Source organism: Eleutherodactylus coqui, chromosome 7 (assembly GCF_035609145.1).
Source record: "Eleutherodactylus coqui strain aEleCoq1 chromosome 7, aEleCoq1.hap1, whole genome shotgun sequence".
NCBI classification, from domain to species: domain Eukaryota; kingdom Metazoa; phylum Chordata; class Amphibia; order Anura; family Eleutherodactylidae; genus Eleutherodactylus; species Eleutherodactylus coqui.
The window spans coordinates 201,060,937-201,083,693 of record NC_089843.1 but is presented as its reverse complement, the minus strand read 5'-3'; the positions used below and the strand labels follow the sequence as shown (position 1 = coordinate 201,083,693).

At 46.6% G+C, this 22,757-nt stretch overlaps 1 non-coding gene and 2 pseudogenes across 1 annotated transcript; all 3 read left to right on the top strand.

Moving 5' to 3' along the window:
* The first annotated feature begins 247 nt into the window (after positions 1-247).
* LOC136573924 (U2 spliceosomal RNA) lies at positions 248-435 on the top strand. Its single transcript, XR_010786126.1, has one exon. It is a non-coding gene; the product is annotated as a U2 spliceosomal RNA (small nuclear RNA).
* Positions 436-8,439: 8,004 nt separating this feature from the next.
* On the top strand, positions 8,440-8,617 carry LOC136574056 (U2 spliceosomal RNA; annotated as a pseudogene).
* Positions 8,618-16,580: 7,963 nt separating this feature from the next.
* Positions 16,581-16,757, top strand: LOC136574079 (U2 spliceosomal RNA; annotated as a pseudogene).
* The last annotated feature ends 6,000 nt before the right edge of the window (positions 16,758-22,757 follow it).

The following is a 22,757-nucleotide window of genomic DNA, read 5'->3' as shown; positions in this document are numbered from 1 at the left end:
TAGTAGACAAGAAAAATTTTCCTGTTTTAGCGAGAAAATGGCTTTTAGCAGAATGGAGCTCCATAATTTGATGCCACCAAGGGCCCTTTTATGTGATTTTTAATTTGTTTTGTATTTTAACATGTATTATACGTAGACAAATGTTTTAAATGGTATGTTTTAATGTGTTATTAATATGTTTTAATGTACTATTGATAAGCATTTTTAAAGCGTCTATGTAAATATATGTTGTGCAAATAAAAACACCCCCCCTTGTGGAGGGTTTGTCAACTTAAAAAAAAATCTGTTCTTATCAGTTTAATATCTGATACGTCCCCTATCTGGGGACCATATATTAAATGGATTTTTAGAACAGGGAGCTGGAAAAAGAGCTTGCTCTGTCCACTCCACGCATTGACCTGGTATTGCAGTACCTCCAGGACCGGTGCACCCCCTTTCCTACAACCGTTTCCAAAAGCAGAAAAACAACACCGACGAGCAAGAGGTGCAGCGCAGCTGTGGCGGCGGCTGCTGCTACCACCACCACCCAAGCACTTTGATTGACACTCAGCCCGTCTGCTCGCAACATTGTATCCACTGAGCAGCTGCGTCTGCCAGAGTGTGCACAGCACAGGTACAACTGGAAGCAAAACAACACACACACCAGTTCATATGGCAGCCGCACTCTATAGTTCGTACCTACCGCTGCGCTAATAGCCAAGTTGGAAACATCGGGCAGGCACAGCGTATCCTGGCAGCCTGCGTCTGTATGCTCCACGTATTCGGGTCATGGGTGTATGTGCAGGGGGCCCATAAAGTCTCTCTTCCCCACATTGTAAACCAATGCTATCAATGAAGCTTTATAGTTTGGGGGCCCAGTTCCAGACTTTGTACTGGGGCCCCGCAGCTTCAAGTTACACCTCCGGATCAGGATAATGCTAGGCCATTCCAACCAGCCTGTGTGTGTGACCTGCAGTCGCTGGTAGTCGAAAAGCGGCCGGCCCCGGATGCGCGCTTCAGAGTGGACAGACAGCAGCGGACCCCCAATCACACAGGCCCAAGGCTTGCTATGTAGCACGGAATACCTCATTGGACTGCAGCACTCCACGCGGGCTGAGATACACGCTCCACGTGGGATGGGCAGTATTCGTCCATGAAGATCCAGGCCAACGTTTAGAGATGGAGCAACACTCGGGGAGCAAAGAACTCCAACGAACGGACGTCTACTTTACAAGGATGTATTGCTTTATTCAATGCATGGACACAGAAACAGTTCAACCGCTCGATTACAGACCGCAGTCAATACAGTAAAGAAAGAAATGTGTCTGTTTAATGTAAACTTGCATGGAGCTCGTTTGTCAGCCACTGACTGACTGAATGCTGAAACGTGGTCTAACGTTACATGCACCACCAGGGATAAGGCCTTGCCTATAAGCATTCCCCAGCTGGCAAAAACGGAACCTCCCTGCCTATTCCTCACCATGGAAGAACGGAACCTACCTTTTTTTTTTAAAAAAAGAAAGCCACAGCAGCAGCCAACTCGATTTTGGTAGGCCGCTGTCTCCCCCTTGTGTGCTGCATAAAAAATGCACTCCACTAAAAATAACATTGATCCACGAAATAGAGCGTAGGGAGAGAATGAGGCTTCAAGATGAGCCGTCAGGCTATGATAAATTGTATCACACCTGGGCGATATGGATAGATGCCCGGAGCTCACCCCTATTTACTAGGTGGTTACAGACAGGGACATGTGAGTAACACGTTTAAACCACAATCGTAAAGAGAAACAACAATCCCGGAGCCCGCCCCCCCCCTTTTTGTTTTATTTTCTCTTTCTCCCGTGTCATAGATACCTACCATCCCTTACCACTCCCCCCCTTACCCTCCCCTCATTCCCCTGTTTGTAGACCTTATAAAATATCACAGACAAACATGATATAGTTCAACTCGAAATTGATTTATTAAGTTTCATTGTCAAAGTTAATTTTACATTGCTTTGAGATAAGGCAAAAGTTTCCCCCCCTCCATGAAACCAATAAAACCTATATTGAATAAAATAAAAATGATGCAGTTACCGGTAGTTCTGCAGCTTCTTGGTGGAAATAAAGACCATCTCCCGTCTCCCAGCTGCAGCAGAGACTGACTGAAATGGCTGCCAAGCCCGGTATTAATGCTTCTAAATTGATGACATCACAAAGGAGTGACATCATCAGCCTTCCAAACACCTGGCTCAATTGCATACAGTATGTATGTATGTATGTATGCATGTATGTGAGTCTATCTATCTATCTATCTATCTATCTATCTATCTATCTATCTATCTATCTATCTATCTATCTATCTATCTATCTATCTATCTATCTATCTTTATTAATTATGTAGAATATAGATATGGATTATTTCTAAATTACAGATTTTGTAGATATAGATTAAAGATAGATTTAAGATTGTTTGTGTGTGTATGTGTGTGTGTATATAAGTGTGTGTGTGTGTATATATATATATATATATATATATATATATATATATATATAGTGTGTGTATATATATATAATGTATATATGTAAAAAAAATATAAAATCTGTAGTTATGTATGTATGTATGTATGTATGTATGTATGTATGGCGGGAAAAAAAGGCCTGCTGTATGTTTTTAAGTTCTTCGGATGACCATGCCGCTCTAATATTCTCCTTACTAGGGTCTACTAATGCTGGCCCAGGGGAAGGCAATAAAGCCCTATGGGGCCGAAGCCAATTTCCCTTATTTTAGGTAAAAAGTTTCCATCCGTCCCTACTCGAAATGCGGCTGGCCGAAGAGATCCCTCCAACCGACCGGCCGACGCACCTTCAGAGACAAACTAGTGCTTGCTTCTAGTGTCATCGCCGGCTTAACCCTCGTTTGTAGGGAGCTGACGAGTCCTGCAGCAGCAGGCTCTGCAAGCCTAGGATGCGTGAGCTCGGTGCAAGAGGAAGGACTGAGGGTGTGAGGCTGGGCGCGGTTGAGAAGGCGTGGGGCGGGGCTATGTAAAGTTTTACAAGCTCTCCCCGCTGCCTGGGTGCATTGTGGGTGCGCCCAGAGTGCTGGCTGAGCGTGTTGCCTCAAGCCTTAGAAGTGGAGTTGGGCGGACCGGGCTACAGGTGAAACCCATTTCGGGTTATCGCTTCTCGGCCTTTTGGCTAAGATCAAGTGTACCTGGTACAGGCGGTCTTAGTCAGAAGGTAACTCGGGTACCCCTCTCCTCTGCCTGGCGGGATCGCCCACTCCGGTGGGCTTCACCCGCCTGCTGCTATCGGGGAGAGGGATTAGTCCCAGGGTAAACGGGTTGCGATCCCCCTGCCTCTTCTGGTCTCCGGGCCAGAGGAGGGCGCTACTATTGTTGAGTCACAAAGCGGTTTTGTGACTTCCCTTCTACAAACATGGGCGAAAGCCCACAAGAAATACCGGCATATGCGCGGATTAAGAACACAGTACGTGTCTCTTTTACGAATAGTGCGGATACACGTGGCCTGAGGTATGTGGTTGAGGACGTGCTACAAGGAGTATTTAATGTGCAAAAGAGAGAGATTCTAGCGATCCAAGACTACCCCAAGCGACGGATCTACGACGTTACCCTAACTGAAACTGGCATATTTCGAGATCTGGTGGCGGCCATCCCAGAGAAGAAAGATCCGAAGCTTGCGGGTGTCTTGCTGGTCGAGCACGTCCTCGACATAACTAAACTCGTGGTGATTAAGATGTACTCTCCTTACATTGACGTGAAAGAGGTTGAGGCTTTCCTATCACGATATTTTAAATCCGTCAGATGTATGGGAAAAATTATGAACGAGTTTGGCATCTGGACCTCGAAGTGGCGTTTCCAGGCCACGTGTATAAGTGACCCCAGTTGGCCGGGGGGAGTGATCTTACCGCCCGCGCGTTTTAAATTGGGCAAAGTGAATGGCGACCTGTACTTTGCGGGAATGCCCGACTTCTGCAGGGTTTGTTCAACATACGGTCACCAAAAAGAAAACTGTGCGAGTACTTGTAAGAAATGTGGGGGCACTGATCACGAGACAAGCGAGTGCAAAAAAGGCAAAGGTTGTTATTTCTGCGGCAGTGTTGGTCACCTCTACACGTTTTGCCCCCACAGAGCACAGAAGACGGAGCAGCAAGGGCGACCCGGACCGAAGGAGCAGCCAGGGCAGCCAGATGACCAAGCAGCACCCCCCCAGGGAGAGGAACCTGAGGAGATGGAGGTCTCCAGTGGACCCCCCCAGACCGGTAAGGAACAGCGGAGCATAAAGAGGAGGGTGAGTGACCGGCGGACAGGCTCTCCCTCCCGGGAAACCGGTGGAGGTGGTAGAGCCGGGGAAGCCGGTCCAGGCCCTCCCAAGATGCCCGCTCAAGCGGTGCCTGAGGTGGAGGACCCAGGGGGCACGGCGGCAGCAACACAGAAAAGGCGGAAAGGCTCGGGAGGCAGGCTCTATTCGGAGGTGGTGCAGGGGGGAACCCCGGAGATTCCGACTCAGTTGGAGGACCCTGGGGAAGTACCCCCTGCGGTGTCAGCCCAGAAGGCCCCTCCCCCTCCCTGCCAGGAGGGGGCGCGGGGTGCCACCTCCGAGGGCAGAGATACATGCGAGAGCCGAGTACCCACCCCGGCGGAGGGGTCAGATATGAGCACGGGAGCTGGCCTGCCAGCCCCCTTGGAGTTCCCAGTAGAAATAGAATCGGTATGGGACTTTACGCAAATCCCTCTCTCGGGCACCGTAGGGGGTCCACTAAGCGAGGTAGGTTCCTCTCCAGCATCGACTTTTACGATGGACTCGGATGCGGGGGGGTGTGAGAGTGTCAGCGAGGTCTTTGGCTTGCCCGGGGACTTCTGAGCAGAGACCCACACATTTCCTAGTCCCCCATGGCTGCTCTATCGGGACTCACGTTCAACGTCAGAAGCATCGAGAGCCACGTGAGGAGGGTCGCCCTCTTCAACTACCTGACGATTTTCGCTGCCTCCGTCTTTTTCCTGCAGGAGTGCGGGATCCCGCATAGAGCCCAGTACAAAAAATACCAAGAGGACTGGGTACATGGACCGTCGGTCTGGTCCGGCTCTAACGAGACCAGATCGGCGGGGGTCGCCATTCTTTTTAAAGGAAACGTTTTAATTGACGTTATTAACGAAATTTTACCAGGCAGAATTTTATTGGTCAAAGCTTTTATTAACGGAGTAAAGTGGCAGTTTTTAAATTTTTATGGTGCAACAGATAAAAACACCCGAGCAGAAATGTTAGAGATTTTACCCCTCTTTTTAAACGATTCAGATCCTCTCATTTTAGCGGGAGATTTTAATTGTATTTTAAAGGGGGAACGCCGGCTTTCAAGCTCAGTGAGCAGAAATTATGATAAAACCTCAGCCTTGCTAAAAAACATCATCTCAGACGCCAAGCTCACTGATGCTTACAAAAAATGCAACCCCAGCGCATCAGAGGAAGCCGGCGTTACCTGGAGCAACAGACTGTGCAGCTCCAGGATCGATTTTATGTTCTGCTCTTACCAAGTACTGCCTTTTAGATGTGACCTTTTTACCAATGTTTTCTCGGATCATAAGCTTTTATATTTTAAAGTTGATTCAGTTTTAAAGAGAAAATCCGGTAAGAATGCCTGGAAGTTTAATGTGTCCCTTTTAGAAGATCCGCAGGTTTTATCTGATTTTATCACTTTTTATAAAGACTGCAGGCGAGTAAAAGATCCCAACACTCCCACCAGCCAATGGTGGGAGAAGATGAAACTGAAAATAAAAACATTTTTTATTAAGGTTGGGATCGCTAAAGCTAAACCAAAACGCACATTTTATTCTAATCTGAACACTCGCCTGCAGACCCTGTATAAGTTCAGAGAACATGACATAGAGGTGGACCACGAGATCATCGAGGTGAAGAAAGAGATCGCCCGGTGCCTGGAGCAGAGGGGAAAAGAAATTATATTCCGTTCGAAAGTGCAACATCTGGAGGAGAACGAGACCTGCTCCAGGTACTTCTTCAAGAAGATAAGAGACAAGCGCACAGTCCTCGATGATCTCGGTGGCACCAAGGACATACAGGGTATTTTAAAGAAAGTGTATGGTTTTTATGCGGATCTTTTTAATACTAAACCTGTTGACATTGATTTTATGAATGACTCGTTGAAGGAGATTACCGACGTTTTAGATCCTGGTTCTCGTGAGATTTTACTAAGGGACATCACAGAACAGGAGATTTTAGACACTATTAAAAGTTTTAAACCAGGTAAGGTGCCTGGGCCCGATGGTATACCCATAGAGTTTTATGTCACCTTTTTTGGTATTTTTAAGGATGACCTTTTCTCCCTTTTTACTGAGGTTTTTATGTCTAAAGCCCTCCCGGGGTCCTGGAAGAAGGGTGACGTGTCTCTTTTATACAAGAAAGGAGACAAGACGGACATCAAGAACTGGAGACCGATCACCCTTCTGAACAGTGACTACAAAATAATGGCCAAAATATGTGCAAACCGCCTCAAGACCGTAATAAGCAAAATTGTACACCCCAACCAGGTCTGTGGGGTGCCCGGGAGGGCAATATGGGAGAATCTTAACCTGATCAAAGATTGTATTAGCGACACAAAATCAAGAAGCGGAAAAATGGCAATTTTAACCATCGACTTTGAAAAAGCCTTTGACCGCGTGTCGCATTTTTATCTTTTTAAGGTTTTAGAGAGAATGGGTATACCGGAAGGTTTTTTATTGTCTTTAAAAGCGTTTTACAACAACTGCACGAGTAGAATTTTAGTCAACGGTTTTAGGACACAGGAAGTGCTTTTAAACTCCGGGGTGAAGCAGGGGTGTCCCTTGTCCCCACTACTTTTTATATGCGCACTAGAGCCTCTTTTATGCACCATACGGCGGGACAAGCAGATCCGTGGGATCCCCCTGCCCGGCGGCGGGGGGATCGAGGCTAAAGTAGTGGGGTACATGGACGATGTGGCAATCCTCGGAAGGGACACCCTGTCGATCCAGAAGGCTATTAGACAAATTGAGTTTTATTGCTGCGCCTCGGGTTTTAAAGTCAATTTTAACAAAAGTAGTGTTTTAAAAATCGGGGACCTGCCCTTGCCAGATGTCCCCATTCCTGTGTCCGACTCGGTGCAGATTTTAGGAGTCTCCTTCAACGAGGATAACAGAGGTCTTAACAGCTGGGACTTGGTGGCACAAAAAATCAATAAGAAAATCTGTATGTGGAGCATGCGGCAGCTGACCATGGAGGGGAAGGTTTTAATCACCAAATCTGTGATTTTACCTATTTTATTGTACCTCAGTTTAGTGTTTCCCCCTCCTGGCAGAGTTTTTAATAAAATTGTTAAAGCATGCTTCACATTTTTATGGAGCTCCAAGATGGAGAAACTAAGCAGGGAAATCGTGATGAAGCCGAAGGAGATGGGAGGAAAAGATTTCCCTGATTTTAAAGCCTTTTTATATACAAAGTATTTTAGTTTGTGTATTGGTGCTCTTTTTAAAAACCACTATTGGTCCTATTTTATCCGGTATAACACAGGCTATTTTATGAGGAGGAACAATTGGTTCAAGACGGTTTTAAATTCCCCTTACTCTTTTAATCTGCCCGGAGAATACAAGATTTTAGAGAAAATAGCGATTTTATATGATTTTACTGGCAAAAGCCCACAAGTTTTAATGAATAGTAAAGTCATTTTAAAGGATATTAAGAAAAGTGGTTTTTATGTTCAAGTAAGTAATTTTAACGAAAAACAAAGCAAGGAAACTTGGACAATGGTTAATTATTATATTTTTAATTCACAGAAAGATCTGGCCTGGAGCTGCGTCCATGACTGTCTTCCATGCCGGGCATTCCAGCATCGTAGAGGTTTGACCAACACTGCCGCGTGCCCAAGACCAGGATGTGCAGGAGAAGAGACGACGACCCACCTGATGTGGACCTGCTACATAACAAAGAGAATATGGACTAAGATGTTGCCGCTACTGATTAAAATAACAGGACTTAAGAGACTAACATTGGATGCCGTCCTGTATGGATGCCTGGAATGCCCCACACGGACTCAGAAAATTATGGCATGGAAGATGGTCAATTCGGTCAAAGCAGCTCTATGGAAATCCAGAAACATTTTAGTTTTTAAACATGAAATTTTAACTGTGAAGGACATTTTAGCCATTACTCTTAATGAGATGCACCAGTACTTTTTAGTGGATAAGAAAAATTTCCCAGTTTTAGCGAGAAAATGGCTTTTATCAGAATGGAGCTCCATAATATGAAGCCACCAAGGGCCCTTTTATGTGATATTAACTTGTTCTGTATTTTTAACATGTATTTTATGTAGACGAATGTTTTAAATGGTATGTTTTAATGTGTTGTTTAATATGTTTTAATGTACTGTTTTTAACAATTGCAAAAACGTCTATGTAAATATGTGTTGGACAAATAAAAAACGCCCCCCATATGGAGGGCTTGTCAACTTAAAAAAAAAATCTGTTCTTATCAGTTTAATATCTGATACGTCCCCTATCTGGGGACCATATATTAAATGGATTTTTAGAACAGGGAGCTGGAAAAAGAGCTTGCTCTGTCCACTCCACGCATTGACCTGGTATTGCAGTACCTCCAGGACCGGTGCACCCCCTTTCCTACAACCGTTTCCAAAAGCAGAAAAACAACACCGACGAGCAAGAGGTGCAGCGCAGCTGTGGCGGCGGCTGCTGCTACCACCACCACCCAAGCACTTTGATTGACACTCAGCCCGTCTGCTCGCAACATTGTATCCACTGAGCAGCTGCGTCTGCCAGAGTGTGCACAGCACAGGTACAACTGGAAGCAAAACAACACACACACCAGTTCATATGGCAGCCGCACTCTATAGTTCGTACCTACCGCTGCGCTAATAGCCAAGTTGGAAACATCGGGCAGGCACAGCGTATCCTGGCAGCCTGCGTCTGTATGCTCCACGTATTCGGGTCATGGGTGTATGTGCAGGGGGCCCGGAGCCCTAGGGGGCCCATAAAGTCTCTCTTCCCCACATTGTAAACCAATGCTATCAATGAAGCTTTATAGTTTGGGGGCCCAGTTCCAGACTTTGTACTGGGGCCCCGCAGCTTCAAGTTACACCTCCGGATCAGGATAATGCTAGGCCATTCCAACCAGCCTGTGTGTGTGACCTGCAGTCGCTGGTAGTCGAAAAGCGGCCGGCCCCGGATGCGCGCTTCAGAGTGGACAGACAGCAGCGGACCCCCAATCACACAGGCCCAAGGCTTGCTATGTAGCACGGAATACCTCATTGGACTGCAGCACTCCACGCGGGCTGAGATACACGCTCCACGTGGGATGGGCAGTATTCGTCCATGAAGATCCAGGCCAACGTTTAGAGATGGAGCAACACTCGGGGAGCAAAGAACTCCAACGAACGGACGTCTACTTTACAAGGATGTATTGCTTTATTCAATGCATGGACACAGAAACAGTTCAACCGCTCGATTACAGACCGCAGTCAATACAGTAAAGAAAGAAATGTGTCTGTTTAATGTAAACTTGCATGGAGCTCGTTTGTCAGCCACTGACTGACTGAATGCTGAAACGTGGTCTAACGTTACATGCACCACCAGGGATAAGGCCTTGCCTATAAGCATTCCCCAGCTGGCAAAAACGGAACCTCCCTGCCTATTCCTCACCATGGAAGAACGGAACCTACCTTTTTTTTTTAAAAAAAGAAAGCCACAGCAGCAGCCAACTCGATTTTGGTAGGCCGCTGTCTCCCCCTTGTGTGCTGCATAAAAAATGCACTCCACTAAAAATAACATTGATCCACGAAATAGAGCGTAGGGAGAGAATGAGGCTTCAAGATGAGCCGTCAGGCTATGATAAATTGTATCACACCTGGGCGATATGGATAGATGCCCGGAGCTCACCCCTATTTACTAGGTGGTTACAGACAGGGACATGTGAGTAACACGTTTAAACCACAATCGTAAAGAGAAACAACAATCCCGGAGCCCGCCCCCCCCCCTTTTTGTTTTATTTTCTCTTTCTCCCGTGTCATAGATACCTACCATCCCTTACCACTCCCCCCCTTACCCTCCCCTCATTCCCCTGTTTGTAGACCTTATAAAATATCACAGACAAACATGATATAGTTCAACTCGAAATTGATTTATTAAGTTTCATTGTCAAAGTTAATTTTACATTGCTTTGAGATAAGGCAAAAGTTTCCCCCCCTCCATGAAACCAATAAAACCTATATTGAATAAAATAAAAATGATGCAGTTACCGGTAGTTCTGCAGCTTCTTGGTGGAAATAAAGACCATCTCCCGTCTCCCAGCTGCAGCAGAGACTGACTGAAATGGCTGCCAAGCCCGGTATTAATGCTTCTAAATTGATGACATCACAAAGGAGTGACATCATCAGCCTTCCAAACACCTGGCTCAATTGCATACAGTATGTATGTATGTATGTATGCATGTATGTGAGTCTATCTATCTATCTATCTATCTATCTATCTATCTATCTATCTATCTTTATTAATTATGTAGAATATAGATATGGATTATTTCTAAATTACAGATTTTGTAGATATAGATTAAAGATAGATTTAAGATTGTTTGTGTGTGTATGTGTGTGTGTATATAAGTGTGTGTGTGTATATATATATATATATATATATATATATATATATATATATAGTGTGTGTATATATATATAATGTATATATGTAAAAAAAATATAAAATCTGTAGTTATGTATGTATGTATGTATGTATGGCGGGAAAAAAAGGCCTGCTGTATGTTTTTAAGTTCTTCGGATGACCATGCCGCTCTAATATTCTCCTTACTAGGGTCTACTAATGCTGGCCCAGGGGAAGGCAATAAAGCCCTATGGGGCCGAAGCCAATTTCCCTTATTTTAGGTAAAAAGTTTCCATCCGTCCCTACTCGAAATGCGGCTGGCCGAAGAGATCCCTCCAACCGACCGGCCGACGCACCTTCAGAGACAAACTAGTGCTTGCTTCTAGTGTCATCGCCGGCTTAACCCTCGTTTGTAGGGAGCTGACGAGTCCTGCAGCAGCAGGCTCTGCAAGCCTAGGATGCGTGAGCTCGGTGCAAGAGGAAGGACTGAGGGTGTGAGGCTGGGCGCGGTTGAGAAGGCGTGGGGCGGGGCTATGTAAAGTTTTACAAGCTCTCCCCGCTGCCTGGGTGCATTGTGGGTGCGCCCAGAGTGCTGGCTGAGCGTGTTGCCTCAAGCCTTAGAAGTGGAGTTGGGCGGACCGGGCTACAGGTGAAACCCATTTCGGGTTATCGCTTCTCGGCCTTTTGGCTAAGATCAAGTGTACCTGGTACAGGCGGTCTTAGTCAGAAGGTAACTCGGGTACCCCTCTCCTCTGCCTGGCGGGATCGCCCACTCCGGTGGGCTTCACCCGCCTGCTGCTATCGGGGAGAGGGATTAGTCCCAGGGTAAACGGGTTGCGATCCCCCTGCCTCTTCTGGTCTCCGGGCCAGAGGAGGGCGCTACTATTGTTGAGTCACAAAGCGGTTTTGTGACTTCCCTTCTACAAACATGGGCGAAAGCCCACAAGAAATACCGGCATATGCGCGGATTAAGAACACAGTACGTGTCTCTTTTACGAATAGTGCGGATACACGTGGCCTGAGGTATGTGGTTGAGGACGTGCTACAAGGAGTATTTAATGTGCAAAAGAGAGAGATTCTAGCGATCCAAGACTACCCCAAGCGACGGATCTACGACGTTACCCTAACTGAAACTGGCATATTTCGAGATCTGGTGGCGGCCATCCCAGAGAAGAAAGATCCGAAGCTTGCGGGTGTCTTGCTGGTCGAGCACGTCCTCGACATAACTAAACTCGTGGTGATTAAGATGTACTCTCCTTACATTGACGTGAAAGAGGTTGAGGCTTTCCTATCACGATATTTTAAATCCGTCAGATGTATGGGAAAAATTATGAACGAGTTTGGCATCTGGACCTCGAAGTGGCGTTTCCAGGCCACGTGTATAAGTGACCCCAGTTGGCCGGGGGGAGTGATCTTACCGCCCGCGCGTTTTAAATTGGGCAAAGTGAATGGCGACCTGTACTTTGCGGGAATGCCCGACTTCTGCAGGGTTTGTTCAACATACGGTCACCAAAAAGAAAACTGTGCGAGTACTTGTAAGAAATGTGGGGGCACTGATCACGAGACAAGCGAGTGCAAAAAAGGCAAAGGTTGTTATTTCTGCGGCAGTGTTGGTCACCTCTACACGTTTTGCCCCCACAGAGCACAGAAGACGGAGCAGCAAGGGCGACCCGGACCGAAGGAGCAGCCAGGGCAGCCAGATGACCAAGCAGCACCCCCCCAGGGAGAGGAACCTGAGGAGATGGAGGTCTCTAGTGGACCCCCCCAGACCGGTAAGGAACAGCGGAGCATAAAGAGGAGGGTGAGTGACCGGCGGACAGGCTCTCCCTCCCGGGAAACCGGTGGAGGTGGTAGAGCCGGGGAAGCCGGTCCAGGCCCTCCCAAGATGCCCGCTCAAGCGGTGCCTGAGGTGGAGGACCCAGGGGGCACGGCGGCAGCAACACAGAAAAGGCGGAAAGGCTCGGGAGGCAGGCTCTATTCGGAGGTGGTGCAGGGGGGAACCCCGGAGATTCCGACTCAGTTGGAGGACCCTGGGGAAGTACCCCCTGCGGTGTCAGCCCAGAAGGCCCCTCCCCCTCCCTGCCAGGAGGGGGCGCGGGGTGCCACCTCCGAGGGCAGAGATACATGCGAGAGCCGAGTACCCACCCCGGCGGAGGGGTCAGATATGAGCACGGGAGCTGGCCTGCCAGCCCCCTTGGAGTTCCCAGTAGAAATAGAATCGGTATGGGACTTTACGCAAATCCCTCTCTCGGGCACCGTAGGGGGTCCACTAAGCGAGGTAGGTTCCTCTCCAGCATCGACTTTTACGATGGACTCGGATGCGGGGGGGTGTGAGAGTGTCAGCGAGGTCTTTGGCTTGCCCGGGGACTTCTGAGCAGAGACCCACACATTTCCTAGTCCCCCATGGCTGCTCTATCGGGACTCACGTTCAACGTCAGAAGCATCGAGAGCCACGTGAGGAGGGTCGCCCTCTTCAACTACCTGACGATTTTCGCTGCCTCCGTCTTTTTCCTGCAGGAGTGCGGGATCCCGCATAGAGCCCAGTACAAAAAATACCAAGAGGACTGGGTACATGGACCGTCGGTCTGGTCCGGCTCTAACGAGACCAGATCGGCGGGGGTCGCCATTCTTTTTAAAGGAAACGTTTTAATTGACGTTATTAACGAAATTTTACCAGGCAGAATTTTATTGGTCAAAGCTTTTATTAACGGAGTAAAGTGGCAGTTTTTAAATTTTTATGGTGCAACAGATAAAAACACCCGAGCAGAAATGTTAGAGATTTTACCCCTCTTTTTAAACGATTCAGATCCTCTCATTTTAGCGGGAGATTTTAATTGTATTTTAAAGGGGGAACGCCGGCTTTCAAGCTCAGTGAGCAGAAATTATGATAAAACCTCAGCCTTGCTAAAAAACATCATCTCAGACGCCAAGCTCACTGATGCTTACAAAAAATGCAACCCCAGCGCATCAGAGGAAGCCGGCGTTACCTGGAGCAACAGACTGTGCAGCTCCAGGATCGATTTTATGTTCTGCTCTTACCAAGTACTGCCTTTTAGATGTGACCTTTTTACCAATGTTTTCTCGGATCATAAGCTTTTATATTTTAAAGTTGATTCATTTTAAAGAGAAAATCCGGTAAGAATGCCTGGAAGTTTAATGTGTCCCTTTTAGAAGATCCGCAGGTTTTATCTGATTTTATCACTTTTTATAAAGACTGCAGGCGAGTAAAAGATCCCAACACTCCCACCAGCCAATGGTGGGAGAAGATGAAACTGAAAATAAAAACATTTTTTATTAAGGTTGGGATCGCTAAAGCTAAACCAAAACGCACATTTCATTCTAATCTGAACACTCGCCTGCAGACCCTGTATAAGTTCAGAGAACATGACATAGAGGTGGACCACGAGATCATCGAGGTGAAGAAAGAGATCGCCCGGTGCCTGGAGCAGAGGGGAAAAGAAATTATATTCCGTTCGAAAGTGCAACATCTGGAGGAGAACGAGACCTGCTCCAGGTACTTCTTCAAGAAGATAAGAGACAAGCGCACAGTCCTCGATGATCTCGGTGGCACCAAGGACATACAGGGTATTTTAAAGAAAGTGTATGGTTTTTATGCGGATCTTTTTAATACTAAACCTGTTGACATTGATTTTATGAATGACTCGTTGAAGGAGATTACCGACGTTTTAGATCCTGGTTCTCGTGAGATTTTACTAAGGGACATCACAGAACAGGAGATTTTAGACACTATTAAAAGTTTTAAACCAGGTAAGGTGCCTGGGCCCGATGGTATACCCATAGAGTTTTATGTCACCTTTTTTGGTATTTTTAAGGATGACCTTTTCTCCCTTTTTACTGAGGTTTTTATGTCTAAAGCCCTCCCGGGGTCCTGGAAGAAGGGTGACGTGTCTCTTTTATACAAGAAAGGAGACAAGACGGACATCAAGAACTGGAGACCGATCACCCTTCTGAACAGTGACTACAAAATAATGGCCAAAATATGTGCAAACCGCCTCAAGACCGTAATAAGCAAAATTGTACACCCCAACCAGGTCTGTGGGGTGCCCGGGAGGGCAATATGGGAGAATCTTAACCTGATCAAAGATTGTATTAGCGACACAAAATCAAGAAGCGGAAAAATGGCAATTTTAACCATCGACTTTGAAAAAGCCTTTGACCGCGTGTCGCATTTTTATCTTTTTAAGGTTTTAGAGAGAATGGGTATACCGGAAGGTTTTTTATTGTCTTTAAAAGCGTTTTACAACAACTGCACGAGTAGAATTTTAGTCAACGGTTTTAGGACACAGGAAGTGCTTTTAAACTCCGGGGTGAAGCAGGGGTGTCCCTTGTCCCCACTACTTTTTATATGCGCACTAGAGCCTCTTTTATGCACCATACGGCGGGACAAGCAGATCCGTGGGATCCCCCTGCCCGGCGGCGGGGGGATCGAGGCTAAAGTAGTGGGGTACATGGACGATGTGGCAATCCTCGGAAGGGACACCCTGTCGATCCAGAAGGCTATTAGACAAATTGAGTTTTATTGCTGCGCCTCGGGTTTTAAAGTCAATTTTAACAAAAGTAGTGTTTTAAAAATCGGGGACCTGCCCTTGCCAGATGTCCCCATTCCTGTGTCCGACTCGGTGCAGATTTTAGGAGTCTCCTTCAACGAGGATAACAGAGGTCTTAACAGCTGGGACTTGGTGGCACAAAAAATCAATAAGAAAATCTGTATGTGGAGCATGCGGCAGCTGACTATGGAGGGGAAGGTTTTAATCACCAAATCTGTGATTTTACCTATTTTATTGTACCTCAGTTTAGTGTTTCCCCCTCCTGGCAGAGTTTTTAATAAAATTGTTAAAGCATGCTTCACATTTTTATGGAGCTCCAAGATGGAGAAACTAAGCAGGGAAATCGTGATGAAGCCGAAGGAGATGGGAGGAAAAGATTTCCCTGATTTTAAAGCCTTTTTATATACAAAGTATTTTAGTTTGTGTATTGGTGCTCTTTTTAAAAACCACTATTGGTCCTATTTTATCCGGTATAACACAGGCTATTTTATGAGGAGGAACAATTGGTTCAAGACGGTTTTAAATTCCCCTTACTCTTTTAATCTGCCCGGAGAATACAAGATTTTAGAGAAAATAGCGATTTTATATGATTTTACTGGCAAAAGCCCACAAGTTTTAATGAATAGTAAAGTCATTTTAAAGGATATTAAGAAAAGTGGTTTTTATGTTCAAGTAAGTAATTTTAACGAAAAACAAAGCAAGGAAACTTGGACAATGGTTAATTATTATATTTTTAATTCACAGAAAGATCTGGCCTGGAGCTGCGTCCATGACTGTCTTCCATGCCGGGCATTCCAGCATCGTAGAGGTTTGACCAACACTGCCGCGTGCCCAAGACCAGGATGTGCAGGAGAAGAGACGACGACCCACCTGATGTGGACCTGCTACATAACAAAGAGAATATGGACTAAGATGTTGCCGCTACTGATTAAAATAACAGGACTTAAGAGACTAACATTGGATGCCGTCCTGTATGGATGCCTGGAATGCCCCACACGGACTCAGAAAATTATGGCATGGAAGATGGTCAATTCGGTCAAAGCAGCTCTATGGAAATCCAGAAACATTTTAGTTTTTAAACATGAAATTTTAACTGTGAAGGACATTTTAGCCATTACTCTTAATGAGATGCACCAGTACTTTTTAGTGGATAAGAAAAATGTCCCAGTTTTAGCGAGAAAATGGCTTTTATCAGAATGGAGCTCCATAATATGAAGCCACCAAGGGCCCTTTTATGTGATATTAACTTGTTCTGTATTTTTAACATGTATTTTATGTAGACGAATGTTTTAAATGGTATGTTTTAATGTGTTGTTTAATATGTTTTAATGTACTGTTTTTAACAATTGCAAAAACGTCTATGTAAATATGTGTTGGACAAATAAAAAACGCCCCCCATATGGAGGGCTTGTCAACTTAAAAAAAAATCTGTTCTTATCAGTTTAATATCTGATACGTCCCCTATCTGGGGACCATATATTAAATGGATTTTTAGAACAGGGAGCTGGAAAAAGAGCTTGCTCTGTCCACTCCACGCATTGACCTGGTATTGCAGTACCTCCAGGACCGGTGCACCCCCTTTCCTACAACCGTTTCCAAAAGCAGAAAAACAACACCGACGAGCAAGAGGTGCAGCGCAGCTGTGGCGGCGGCTGCTGCTACCACCACCACCCAAGCACTTTGATTGACACTCAGCCCGTCTGCTCGCAACATTGTATCCACTGAGCAGCTGCGTCTGCCAGAGTGTGCACAGCACAGGTACAACTGGAAGCAAAACAACACACACACCAGTTCATATGGCAGCCGCACTCTATAGTTCGTACCTACCGCTGCGCTAATAGCCAAGTTGGAAACATCGGGCAGGCACAGCGTATCCTGGCAGCCTGCGTCTGTATGCTCCACGTATTCGGGTCATGGGTGTATGTGCAGGGGGCCCGGAGCCCTAGGGGGCCCATAAAGTCTCTCTTCCCCACATTGTAAACCAATGCTATCAATGAAGCTTTATAGTTTGGGGGCCCAGTTCCAGACTTTGTACTGGGGCCCCGCAGCTTCAAGTTACACCTCCGGATCAGGATAATGCTAGGCCATTCCAACCAGCCTGTGTGTGTGACCTGCAGTCGCTGGTAGTCGAAAAGCGGCCGGCCCCGGATGCGCGCTTCAGAGTGGACAGACAGCAGCGGACCCCCAATCACACAGGCCCAAGGCTTGCTATGTAGCACGGAATACCTCATTGGACTGCAGCACTCCACGCGGGCTGAGATACACGCTCCACGTGGGATGGGCAGTATTCGTCCATGAAGATCCAGGCCAACGTTTAGAGATGGAGCAACACTCGGGGAGCAAAGAACTCCAACGAACGGACGTCTACTTTACAAGGATGTATTGCTTTATTCAATGCATGGACACAGAAACAGTTCAACCGCTCGATTACAGACCGCAGTCAATACAGTAAAGAAAGAAATGTGTCTGTTTAATGTAAACTTGCATGGAGCTCGTTTGTCAGCCACTGACTGACTGAATGCTGAAACGTGGTCTAACGTTACATGCACCACCAGGGATAAGGCCTTGCCTATAAGCATTCCCCAGCTGGCAAAAACGGAACCTCCCTGCCTATTCCTCACCATGGAAGAACGGAACCTACCTTTTTTTTTTAAAAAAAGAAAGCCACAGCAGCAGCCAACTCGATTTTGGTAGGCCGCTGTCTCCCCCTTGTGTGCTGCATAAAAAATGCACTCCACTAAAAATAACATTGATCCACGAAATAGAGCGTAGGGAGAGAATGAGGCTTCAAGATGAGCCGTCAGGCTATGATAAATTGTATCACACCTGGGCGATATGGATAGATGCCCGGAGCTCACCCCTATTTACTAGGTGGTTACAGACAGGGACATGTGAGTAACACGTTTAAACCACAATCGTAAAGAGAAACAACAATCCCGGAGCCCGCCCCCCCCCCCCTTTTTGTTTTATTTTCTCTTTCTCCCGTGTCATAGATACCTACCATCCCTTACCACTCCCCCCCTTACCCTCCCCTCATTCCCCTGTTTGTAGACCTTATAAAATATCACAGACAAACATGATATAGTTCAACTCGAAATTGATTTATTAAGTTTCATTGTCAAAGTTAATTTTACATTGCTTTGAGATAAGGCAAAAGTTTCCCCCCCCTCCATGAAACCAATAAAACCTATATTGAATAAAATAAAAATGATGCAGTTACCGGTAGTTCTGCAGCTTCTTGGTGGAAATAAAGACCATCTCCCGTCTCCCAGCTGCAGCAGAGACTGACTGAAATGGCTGCCAAGCCCGGTATTAATGCTTCTAAATTGATGACATCACAAAGGAGTGACATCATCAGCCTTCCAAACACCTGGCTCAATTGCATACAGTATGTATGTATGTATGTATGCATGTATGTGAGTCTATCTATCTATCTATCTATCTATCTTTATTAATTATGTAGAATATAGATATGGATTATTTCTAAATTACAGATTTTGTAGATATAGATTAAAGATAGATTTAAGATTGTTTGTGTGTGTATGTGTGTGTGTATATAAGTGTGTGTGTGTGTATATATATATATATATATATATATATATATATATATATATATATATATAGTGTGTGTATATATATATAATGTATATATGTAAAAAAAATATAAAATCTGTAGTTATGTATGTATGTATGTATGTATGTATGTATGGCGGGCAAAAAAGGCCTGCTGTATGTTTTTAAGTTCTTCGGATGACCATGCCGCTCTAATATTCTCCTTACTAGGGTCTACTAATGCTGGCCCAGGGGAAGGCAATAAAGCCCTATGGGGCCGAAGCCAATTTCCCTTATTTTAGGTAAAAAGTTTCCATCCGTCCCTACTCGAAATGCGGCTGGCCGAAGAGATCCCTCCAACCGACCGGCCGACGCACCTTCAGAGACAAACTAGTGCTTGCTTCTAGTGTCATCGCCGGCTTAACCCTCGTTTGTAGGGAGCTGACGAGTCCTGCAGCAGCAGGCTCTGCAAGCCTAGGATGCGTGAGCTCGGTGCAAGAGGAAGGACTGAGGGTGTGAGGCTGGGCGCGGTTGAGAAGGCGTGGGGCGGGGCTATGTAAAGTTTTACAAGCTCTCCCCGCTGCCTGGGTGCATTGTGGGTGCGCCCAGAGTGCTGGCTGAGCGTGTTGCCTCAAGCCTTAGAAGTGGAGTTGGGCGGACCGGGCTACAGGTGAAACCCATTTCGGGTTATCGCTTCTCGGCCTTTTGGCTAAGATCAAGTGTACCTGGTACAGGCGGTCTTAGTCAGAAGGTAACTCGGGTACCCCTCTCCTCTGCCTGGCGGGATCGCCCACTCCGGTGGGCTTCACCCGCCTGCTGCTATCGGGGAGAGGGATTAGTCCCAGGGTAAACGAGTCGCGATCCCCCTGCCTCTTCTGGTCTCCGGGCCAGAGGAGGGCGCTATATTTTGTGGTGTCACAAAGCGTTTTGTGACGTACCTTCCATTCCAACATGGGCGAAAGCCCACAAGAAATACCGGCATATGCGCGGATTAAGAACACAGTACGTGTCTCTTTTACGAATAGTGCGGATACACGTGGCCTGAGGTATGTGGTTGAGGACGTGCTACAAGGAGTATTTAATGTGCAAAAGAGAGAGATTCTAGCGATCCAAGACTACCCCAAGCGACGGATCTATGACGTTACCCTAACAGAAACTGGCATATTTCGAGATCTGGTGGCGGCCATCCCAGAGAAGAAAGATCCGAAGCTTGAGGGGGTCTTGCTGGTCGAGCACGTCCTCGACATAACTAAACTCGTAGTGATTAAGATGTATTCTCCTTACATTGACGTGAAAGAGGTTGAGGCTTTCCTATCACGATATTTTAAATCCGTCAGATGTATGGGAAAAATTATGAACGAGTTTGGCATCTGGACCTCAAAGTGGCGTTTCCAGGCCACGTGTATAAGTGACCCCAGTTGGCCGGGGGGAGTGATCTTACCGCCCGCGCGTTTTAAATTGGGCAAAGTGAATGGCGACCTGTACTTTGCGGGAATGCCCGACTTCTGCAGGGTTTGTTCAACATACGGTCACCAAAAAGAAAACTGTGCGAGTACTTGCAAGAAATGTGGGGGCACTGATCACGAGACAAGCGAGTGCAAAAAAGGCAAAGGTTGTTATTTCTGCGGCAGTGTTGGTCACCTCTACACGTTTTGCCCCCACAGAGCACAGAAGACGGAGCAGCAAGGGCGACCCGGACTGAAGGAGCAGCCAGGGCAGCCAGATGACCGGAATGCACCCCCCCAGGGAGAGGAACCTGAGGAGATGGAGGTCTCCAGTGGACCCCCCCAGACCGGTAAGGAGCAGCGGAGCATAAAGAGGAGGGTGAGCGACCGGCGGACAGGCTCTCCCTCCCGGGAAACCGGTGGAGGTGGTAGAGCCGGGGAAGCCGGTCCAGGCCCTCCCAAGATGCCCGCTCAAGCGGTGCCTGAGGTGGAGGACCCAGGGGGCACGGCGGCAGCAAAACAAAAAAGGCGGAAAGGCTCAGGAGGCAGGCTCTATTCGGAGGTGGTGCAGGGGGTGACCCCGGAGATCCCGACGAAGTCGGAGGACCCGGGGAAAGTACCCCCTGCGGAGTCATCGCAGAAGGCCCCTCCCCCTCCCTGCCAGGAGGGGGCGCGGGGTGCCACCTCCGAGAGCACAGAGACATGTGAGAGCCGAGTACCCACCCCGGCGGAGGGGACAGATATGAGCATGGGAGCTGGCCTGCTAGCCCCCTTGGAGTTCCCAGAAGGAATCGAGTCAGTATGGGACTTTACACAAATCCCTCTCTCGGGCACCGTAGGGGGTCCACTAAGCGAGGTAGGTTCCTCTCCAGCATCGACATTCACGATGGACTCGGATGCGGGGGGGTGTGAGAGTGTCAGCGAGGTCTTTGGCTTGCCCGGGGACTTCTGAGCAGAGACCCACACATTTCCTAGTCCCCCATGGCTGCTCTATCGGGACTCACGTTTAACGTCAGAAGTATCGAGAGCCACGTGAGGAGGGTCGCCCTCTTCAACTACCTGACGATTTTCGCTGCCTCCGTCTTTTTCCTGCAGGAGTGCGGGATCCCGCATAGAGCCCAGTACAAAAAATACCAAGAGGACTGGGTACATGGACCGTCGGTCTGGTCCGGCTCTAACGAGACCAGATCGGCGGGGGTCGCCATTCTTTTTAAAGGAAACGTTTTAATTGATGTTATTAACGAAATTTTACCAGGCAGAATTTTATTGGTCAAAGCTTTTATTAACGGAGTAAAGTGGCAGTTTTTAAATTTTTATGGTGCAACAGATAAGAACACCCGAGCAGAAATGTTAGAGATTTTACCCCTTTTTTTAAACGATTCAGATCCTCTGATTTTAGCGGGAGATTTTAATTGTATTTTAAAGGGGGAACGCCGGCTTTCAAGCTCAGTGAGCAGAAACTACGACAAAACCTCAGCCTTGCTAAAAAACATCATCTCAGACGCCAAGCTCACTGATGCTTACAAAAAATGCAACCCCAACGCATCAGAGGAAGCCGGCGTTACCTGGAGCAACAGACTGTGCAGCTCCAGGATCGATTTTATGTTCTGCTCTTACCAAGTACTGCCTTTTAGATGTGACCTTTTTACCAATGTTTTCTCGGATCATAAGCTTTTATATTTTAAAGTTGATTCAGTTTTAAAGAGAAAATCCGGTAAGAATGCCTGGAAGTTTAACGTGTCCCTTTTAGAAGATCCGCAGGTTTTATCTGATTTTATCACTTTTTATAAAGACTGCAGGCGAGTAAAAGATCCCAACACTCCCACCAGCCAGTGGTGGGAGAAGATGAAACTGAAAATAAAAACATTTTTTATTAAGGTTGGGATCGCTAAAGCTAAAGCAAAACGTACATTTTATTCTAATCTGAATACTCGCCTGCAGACCCTGTATAAGTTCAGAGAACATGATATAGAGGTGGACCACGAGATCATCGAGGTGAAGAAAGAGATCGCCCGGTGCCTGGAGCAGAGGGGAAAAGAAATTATATTCCGTTCGAAAGTGCAACATCTGGAGGAGAACGAGACCTGCTCCAGGTACTTCTTCAAGAAGATAAGAGACAAGCGGACAGTCCTCGATGATCTCGGTGGCACCAAGGACATACAGGGTATTTTAAAGAAAGTGTATGAGTTTTATGCGGATCTTTTTAATACTAAACCTGTTGACAGTGATTTTATGAATGACTCGTTGAAGGAGATCACTGACGTTTTAGATCCTGGTTCTCGTGAGATTTTACTAAGGGACATCACAGAACAGGAGATTTTAGACACTATTAAAAGTTTTAAACCAGGTAAGGTGCCTGGGCCCGATGGTATACCCATAGAGTTTTATGTCACCTTTTTTGGTATTTTTAAGGATGACCTTTTCTCCCTTTTTACTGAGGTTTTTATGTCTAAAGCCCTCCCGGGGTCCTGGAAGAAGGGTGACGTGTCTCTTTTATACAAGAAAGGAGACAAGACGGACATCAAGAACTGGAGACCGATCACCCTTCTCAACAGCGACTACAAGATAATGGCCAAAATATGT